Raw genomic sequence first — 8,492 nt, forward strand, 5'->3', positions numbered from 1 at the left:
CTCACTTGACTCTCATAAATGTGTCTCCTTCCCAGGCAACAGATGAGGAAAAGGAGTCCCAGAGAAGTTAAGTAACTTCCAACTCGGGGGAAAAAAAAGTCCGAGATCAGCCAAATGAAAAAGAAAGGAAACTGATGCATGATTCTGCCTTTTTTCTGCCCTTGAAGCTACAGCCAGCCAGGTGAGTTCTGCAAGGGGAGGCCTTCTTTGCCTTCACCTTGAACTGAGGACCGCGAGGAGTGGGTCCCAAATTCTTGTGAGGCCCTGCCCTGGAGCCCTCTGAAGAGCTATGGTCCAAGACCTAGGGCAGCTCCCATTTTTGAGAGAGGGTGGTGGTGGCGGTGTGTGTGTAGGTTGGTATATACTTGCTCCAGGGGTAACTTTCTTTCTCTTTAAGTTTATTCACTTATTTGTGTTACTTAAATAAGCCCCACCCAATGTGGGGTTCGAACTCATGACCTCAAGATCGAGAGTTGCATTCTCCTCCAACTGAGCTAGCCAGGAGCCTCGACCCCAGGGGTAACTTTCTGAGCCAGGAAAGGAAAGACTTTTCTCCCTCTGTGTGTAGGAAGGCACTTTCCTACAGAAGCTGGAGTACTTTTTATATTCTTCAGCTCAGGATAAGTAGGAGAGAGAGACCCATTCTGGATGCCCACTCTGTGTCAAACGCGTACCTTTTAATCCTCAAAACAATTCAATTAGGTTGTTTTTAATCGAGGCCCGTGGAAGTTAAGTTAATGTGCCAGATGCATACATCCAGCAGATACAGGCAAGATTTGAAGCCAGGTCTGTCTGATGCCAAACTGAGCACTCTCTACTCTCTTCCCCAGCAACCCTGCTCACTTCCATCATTGTCCAAGGGATTGGGACATTTCATGAGGGAGCAGAAAAAGAAACCTGAGGAAATAACCTCAAAGTGTAAAAAGAGCCTCTCTGAATGTCCCTTTCCCCTCCAGTGGAATGGGAATGGCGCAGGGCCCTGAATTCTCTGCTGGGTCAGGAGCCTATACTTGCCAAACTCTAAGGCTGAGAATTTTCCTGTACTTTCTTTGTTTATTTCCCTTTTGTTCTCCCTTAATTTTTCTGATGTTCCTTTTGAAAGTCATGGCCTGACTCAGCTGGTTAAGGGGACCCAAGAGTGAATGGGTGGGGGAGGAAGGAGCAGTGGCAATGTAGCCTTAGGGGCCGGCAGGGTGTGCCAGCAGAAAGGAAAATGACAAATTGGGGGGAGGGGACGTGAAACACTCAGCTTGCTGTTTATCTCTTCCAGAACACCCCTCCCAAGATCTCTTCTTTTCTCCTGCCCTGGAAGGTGTGTGTGTGTGTGTGTGTGTGTGTGTGTGTGTGTGTGAAAGGGACAAGAGATAGGTCCTCAAAGGCCAAGTTATTTGCAGTTACCAGCTTCTTGATCCCTGGTCCCCCATAGTCTCAGTACGCTTGGGGCATCCACATAAGGCCCTGCCTCACAGTGAGCCCACATTTGGTTTCACTGCAGCCTGTGCCCCATCTGTCACGCACATCTCGATATTCAATCCTCTCCCTTCAGCTCCCAAGCCTGTTATTCCAGCACAGACCTTGGGTACTGACTCCATCAAACTGGCAGGGCTCTGCTGTGTCAATGAGAATGTTAAGAGTGATGATGGTGAAGGCACACTGCGCCAGGTTGGGCACTGGAGAGCTAGCAAGAGGGTAGTACAATAGATGACAGAAAGAGAGCTGGACGGGCAGATGGATGGATACACCGATAATAGATTATCTAAGTGCCTACCATGTGCCAGGAACTGGGCTAAGAGCTTTATGTGCATTATCTCAATGACCATCTATTAAATATGTGAAAGAGGCATTCACTCCATAATATAATTCAGATTTATTCTCGAATAATTTAATAAGTGCCAGGCATCGTGCAAGTTGCTTTCTACAGTCGTAATGCTAATCCATTTCTTCGGCATTAAGAGCACGATTACTGCAGGGATTCCTAGCACTCGCCTGAAGAGGTATTGTAGAGGGGCTAGTAGAAAGACTGTGAGCCTTGGCATCGGCCAGGCTGGAGTTCAAATCAGGATAGGTTTGTCAATACAGGTTTGTTCTTGTTTTGGAAAGTAATTTGGCACTATGTATCAAGGACCAAAGTAAATCCACTACTGGTAATCTGTCTTAGGGCATACTAACAGGTAAATATTTACTGAGTAATTACTATATGCCAAGAACTGTTCTAACTGCTTTAGATGAATCATCTTATTTAATTCTAACAGCAAAAACCCAGGAGGAAGGTACTATTGTCATCCCTACTGTACAGAAGCGAAAACCAAGGCACGTAACTTACCCAACCCTTGTAAGGGTAAAGCCCAGATTTCAATCAAGACAACCACTCATCAACCCTACACCATGCTGACTGTATAAGCTTTGCACATAAAACTGCCCCTTACGGTATAATTATCATTATAGGAAATTTGGAACTCCTGTAAATGTCCAAAAAAACTGGGCAAAGAGAAAGCAAATTTAACTAATGTCTTTAAAGAGTTTATAATACCATGAGGGAAATGCTTATGTTATAATACGAAGTAGAAAAAAGCAGGCTACAAAATTATACATGCAATATAACCACAAGTATGCAGAAAAGCCCAGAAAAACATCCTAGCATGGATTAAAGTAAGATCTGCTAAGGGTTATCTCTGGAGAGAGGCAACCATGGTTCCTTTAAATATTTCTCTTTTTTTCCTGTACTTTCTAAATTCTCTGCAATATACATGCATTACCTTAAAATTATTTTAAAACTTACATAAAAACAAGTATTTGCTGAATAAATGATTGGTCTGTTGGGTGCCTTTCGAGGACTCATCTCTTTTAATCTCAGCACTGGCAGCAGGAACAATGGTGGGGTTGGGGGGTGACCTCTACCCCTGGCCTACACAGTGTGAGAATTATAGTAAATGAGGTCACATTTCTAAAGGGTTATGTTCCCCTTACAGCTGGGTGGACTGAAGCCCTAGTGATCCTCATCAAAAAAGGAAGGCAAAGAAGAGAACAGCAGGAAGGATGCACGGAGTGTGAGACACAATGGCAGCGGAGAAGGAGGACGTGGGGGAGACAGCTTGGGGGCAAAAGGGGAAGAGATAAAAGAAAGCAGGAGCCCAGAGAAGGGTTGGGGAGCCCTGAGGGCTGAAAAAGCCTAGGGGGGCAGACTGACAGACAGACAGACAGACACAGACACACATATACACACACAACACAGCAACCTGGTAAGAGATATAAATTCTCTTGACCCACCAATGTTCTGCTGAACTGCAATGGATTGCCCCAGTGTTACAGAAACCATTTTCTACAGTGAAATGATGCTTCCATTTAGGGGAAGCCTTTTCCCGGGCTTGCAACTTGAATCTCTTCTAGCTGCCTGGCTACTCCCCAGTCCTCAAGGCCCTCGCCAAGAAGGACCTATATGCACTGTAGCCATTGCAATTTGCCAGGGACAATTAGACCTATCCCTGCTGCAACCATTCAATCAATGTTGGGAGCTTTGGTACCGGTGGATAGGAATCATGACATAAACACAGGATTAGCACCCAGAACACAGTTTGCAAAGGCTGCCTAAGGCTTCTAGTTTGTAAATTAAGGTACTAAAGAACAGAACAAAAACCATGGGGCAATGTGAGATCTGTGATGGTCACCTGAGGAATCTGCCAGAGGGAAAGAAGTAAGGCCCAGAGAGAGAAAAGAGCTGACCAAGGCCAAAAGCTGGCTGGCGGGGGAGACTGGGCTTTCTGATTCTTACCCAGTAGACCAGTCCTTTATGAGTTATAGTTTTTGTCTGTTTTCAAAGGGCTTGTTGTGACCCTACCCTTCATTTACCTTTATAATATGTCCCTGAGGTAGGTAGGGAGCCAGCTCTTGTTTTGTGGGTAGAAAATGTACAGCTCAGAGAGGCCATGGAATTATCCCAGTATCAGTGGGCTGATGGATGATGTGCTGGGGCTCAGACTAAATCTCAAGAACATGAGTGCTGGGCCACACACTTTCCTGAGGAACTTTCAGCCATAGGAAGTCAGGAGCAACTTTAGTTTCTGCAGTTTTCTGGAGTCCTCAGGCCAAAATTCCTCCTTGGGGTGGCCTCGGAAGTATTAGAGGTGGAGTGAGTGTGTCCCAGTTTCCGCTGTGATATTCCAGTTTCTACCATGAAATCATCTGCATGGCTATAATTCTGATGTGAGGCCTTAAGCCCATTATCGCTGACAACCGCTGGTCAAGCACTAACTATATACAGGGAACACAGTAGGTTCTGGGGATACACAGAAATATAAGACATGGCCCTGGTTATCAGAGACAAGATCATTTTAGCTTTGGGATAAGGCCAAATACGTACAAATGCAACAAGATGACAAGTCTGAGGTCTCTCACAGTGGCCTGTCTTCACACGTTCTTTTTTGCTTCTTTGAAATCCCCTACCGCACCCACCCGCACAACTCAGGTGTTTTCCTCCTTGGGCATCTTTCCCTCTACTCCTCAGCCTGGATTGGATTCCCCTCTACTGGCTTCCTATAATATCCTGTATGTCCCTCTACTGTAGCACCTAACATACCAACCATACTTTTAAATCTTACCTGCCTCGGGGCACCTGGGTGGCTCAATTGGTTAAGCAGCCGACTTCGGCTCAGGTCATGATCTCGCGGTCCGTGAGTTCGAGCCCCGCGTGGGCTCTGTGCTGACAGCTCAGAGCCTGGAGCCTCTTTCAGATTCTGTGTCTCCCATTCTTTGACCCTCCCCCGTTCATGCTCTGTCTCCCTCTGTCTCAAAAATAAATAAACGTTAAAAAAAATTAAAAAAAAAATAAATCTTACCTGCCTCTCACTCCCATCTCTAAGCTTTGGGGAAGAGGATGGGGTGTATTTCCATCCCTGTTCCTAGTTTGTGTCTGACACAAGCCAACACTTAATAAATATGTGCTGAATAAAGAAAAGCGACCATTCTGCTTCTGCTGCCTCCAGCAGATAAGCTCTAAGGTCCCTTGCAGCTCTACCATAGTGTGACTTTATGTCACCATTTGAGGCATTGTTTTTTAGTCACAGTGGTCTCAATTTCACTGAGGCTAGATATGACCTCATTTAGCAGTAATGGAAGCCACCTCACTGTTCCCCTCCTTTTCTCCTAAAGGACCTAATGATAATCTGAGCATGAGTAACAATGGGAACATGTGGCTTATTCACTTCCTTTTTATTAGAATTACGGGACCTGGCAAAGTCCACTGGGAACTTTCTGTCCACTCCTAGCAAAGTCTCTGCCTAGTTACCTAGTTGCTGGGCAGGTAAGGTTGGGAAAATCCGGTGGCTAGGCAACACAGAACACTCAGGAAAGGAAAACAGCCAGAAATATTTGCAGACTAGAAAGGCAAGGAAAACTTGATGGAAACAAACATTCAAAGTACCTGCCAGGCTTTTAATAATGTCAAAGGAAAAGAGCCTGGAACCAGCTGGAGGAAAAAGATAAGAAACACATTTATTTTCTCTGCCTAGACCATATCAACTGTCCCCCAACCCCATACCTTCTGTTTTACTGTTAGAAAAAAATGGTCACATTTCTCAGGCGAGCTGCATTGTGCCAATCTCTGTCTATACGTAGGAAAACTGAGTCTAAGAGGTTAGCAAATTTATTGGCAGCAACATTAAGATGTGCCGCTGTCCATGGTTCTGAGTCCCCCTTGGGGCCCTGAGGCATCTGAGTCTTAGCCAGGTTCTTCTGCCCCCACAGATGACCCAGCTAATGAATGACAGGAAGAAGCTGGGCTGTGGACAAAGAAGACTTGAGAGCTTGTTTGGAAATGCAGATCTACAATGTATTATCTGAAATCCCTGGGGTCAGATGTTTTTCAGAATTCTGAATTTTTCATGTTTTTAACAAGGTAATATAATGTGTCTATTGAATATTATGTAAAATCCTTAGTGAAGTCCAGGGCAGCACCACATAATCAAACGCATCGATATTTCCTCAGAAAAATGTGTGACTAGTCATCCCAAATATGATCAATAAAGACATTAAGTAGCCTCATGGCAATTCAGGGTCTTCCTCCAAATGAGTTCATTTGCATTAGTCTTATGAGAAAACTTCTGGTCCTAAAGTGTTTTGGATCCAAAATTTTGGCTAAGGGATTGCAGTCCCACAGTAGTACCAGCCCGTGGATTCTAACCTCGGGTCAAATAGACCTGCCAAAATTCCTATGGTTGATCAAACTTTCTAAGCTTGTAAATTTCCTGACTGGGGGTTGCAGGCAGGGGATGGATGAAGAATGAAACTAAACCAAAGAAAATCAGCTTGACCCATCTAGTCCTGAGACCTCCCCACCCCCAAATTGCACAAGTATAATTTTCTCTTTAGGACAAATAGCTGACAACTCTGAAAGTATATAGCTGGATATCCTGGAAACCCCATAGATGGCACACAGATTGAGGGGTGGGGGAAGAGGCCATTAGCCTTTTTTTTCTACCCACAAGCCTGACTACCCCTTGATTCTGGGCAAGCTCACATCTCCTATCACGTAAGCATGAGCATAGTTGGCATGACTGTGACGGGAGAAGAATATTTTGTCGTCAGTACATAATGATGATTATTAGTCTTGTGGACTGTCTACTACCTGCTAAGCTCTGTACTAACTGCTTGATATGCATTATCTCTCCTCTCCTTACCCTGTCCTGTGGAGACAGGATTTTCTCCATTTCACAGATGAGGAAACTGGGGCTCATAAAGGTTAAATAGCTCCCCCCCCTGAAATCATAAGCTGGTAAATGGTGGAATCAAGGATTTTAACCCTGACTAAAATCTACTATGACTGCATTACTTTACCTCTTTTCCTTTGTCTTCATTGTCATAGGCGTTGTTTTGAGTGTGAACAAGGGGATTAAATTGCTGCTAGTATTGAATCAGTTCAGCTTGTGGTAGGGTGTTTTTTTTTTTTTAAGTTTATTTATTTTTGAGAGAGGGAGAGCACGAGCTGGGTAGGGACAGAGAGAGAAAGAGGGAGAGAGAGAGAATCCCAAGCAGGCTCTGCACCATCAGCACAGCGCCCGATGGGGGAATCAAACCCATGAACCTTGAAATCATAATCTGAGCCAAAATCAGGAGTCAGACACTTAACAGACTGAGCCAGCCAGGCACCCCAGTTTGTGGTAGGATTTTAGTTAACTGTCCTGTGAAATGACTTATATTTACATTAATAGTATGTTTCAAGTTTTAAAAAATTTTACAAATAATAATTGTTCTTGGAGTGGGGGAGTGAAGTATAAAAGGCTGCTTTTAGCTATGTTCTCCCCAGGCCCACTCCCAAGAAATTATGGTTTGTTGTGTATCCTTCCAGAAGTATATATGTACTTTTTAGTACATAGGAGATCATACATAGCCCACCATGGCTTTTTTTTTTTTCCTGCCTTAATAATATATCTTTCCAGGGGTGCCTGCTGGTTCAGTCAGTAGAATGTGCAAGTCTTAATCGCCAGGTCGTGAGTTTGAGCCCTATGTTGGGTGTGGAGGTTACTTAAAAAAATAAATTAAAAAAATATACCTTTCTATATCTGAACATACAGAATATCTCATGTTTATTGTTATTAAACTAGTCCCCCCTCCTCCAGAGTGCCCTCCTCATACACGCTGTTTATTTTTTTTAAAAAATGTTTTATTTTTTAAAGTAATCTTTACACCCAACATGGGGCTTGAATTCACAACCTCAAGATCAAGAGTTACACGCTCTACTGACTGAGCCAGCCAGGTGCCCCTTATTAAACTAGTTTTATTTTTTTAAATTTTTTAAATGTTTTTATTTATTTTTAGAGAGAGACAGAGTATGAGCAGGGGAGGGGCACAGATAGAGGGAGACACAGAATCTGAAGCAGGCTCCAGGCTCTGAGCTGTCAGCCCAGAGCCCGACGCGGGACTCGAACTCACGAACTGTGAGATCATGACCTGAGCTGAGGTCGGACGCTTAACTGACTGAGCCACCCAGGCACTCCATTAAACTAGTTTTAAAAATGAAATGATAAATATACTAGGCAAATAGTAGTGAAAGGAATGGATTTCCAATTACTAGACTAATACAAGTATGCATGACTGCTTGTTTTTGAGGGAGCTTAGTATAGTGGTTAAGAGCCTAGACCTAGAGCATTTTGGATTCAAGTTCCCACTCTGTCCCTCATAAACTCTGCAACTCGATAAATTACTCAATCACAATTACTCAAGCCTCAGTTTTTTAAATCTGTAGAGTGGGTTTAATCATGGTACCTCTCTTGTGGATTTGTATATACCAGAAGAGAAATGCAGTTAATGAGTTTAGTGGTTTAGTACAGTCCCTGGGACAGAACAAGTTATGTACATAGTTCAAATCTGAAGCAGCCACATTCTGGGCTCCTGGCTGGCCTGGTCAGCAGAGACTCTTGATCTCAGGGTCATGAGTTCAAGCCCCACATTGGATATAGAGCCTACTTAAAAACAACAACAACAACAACAACAAGGTGTAG

This window comes from Panthera tigris, chromosome B3, assembly GCF_018350195.1.
Source record: "Panthera tigris isolate Pti1 chromosome B3, P.tigris_Pti1_mat1.1, whole genome shotgun sequence".
In the NCBI taxonomy this organism is placed as follows: Eukaryota; Metazoa; Chordata; class Mammalia; order Carnivora; family Felidae; genus Panthera; species Panthera tigris.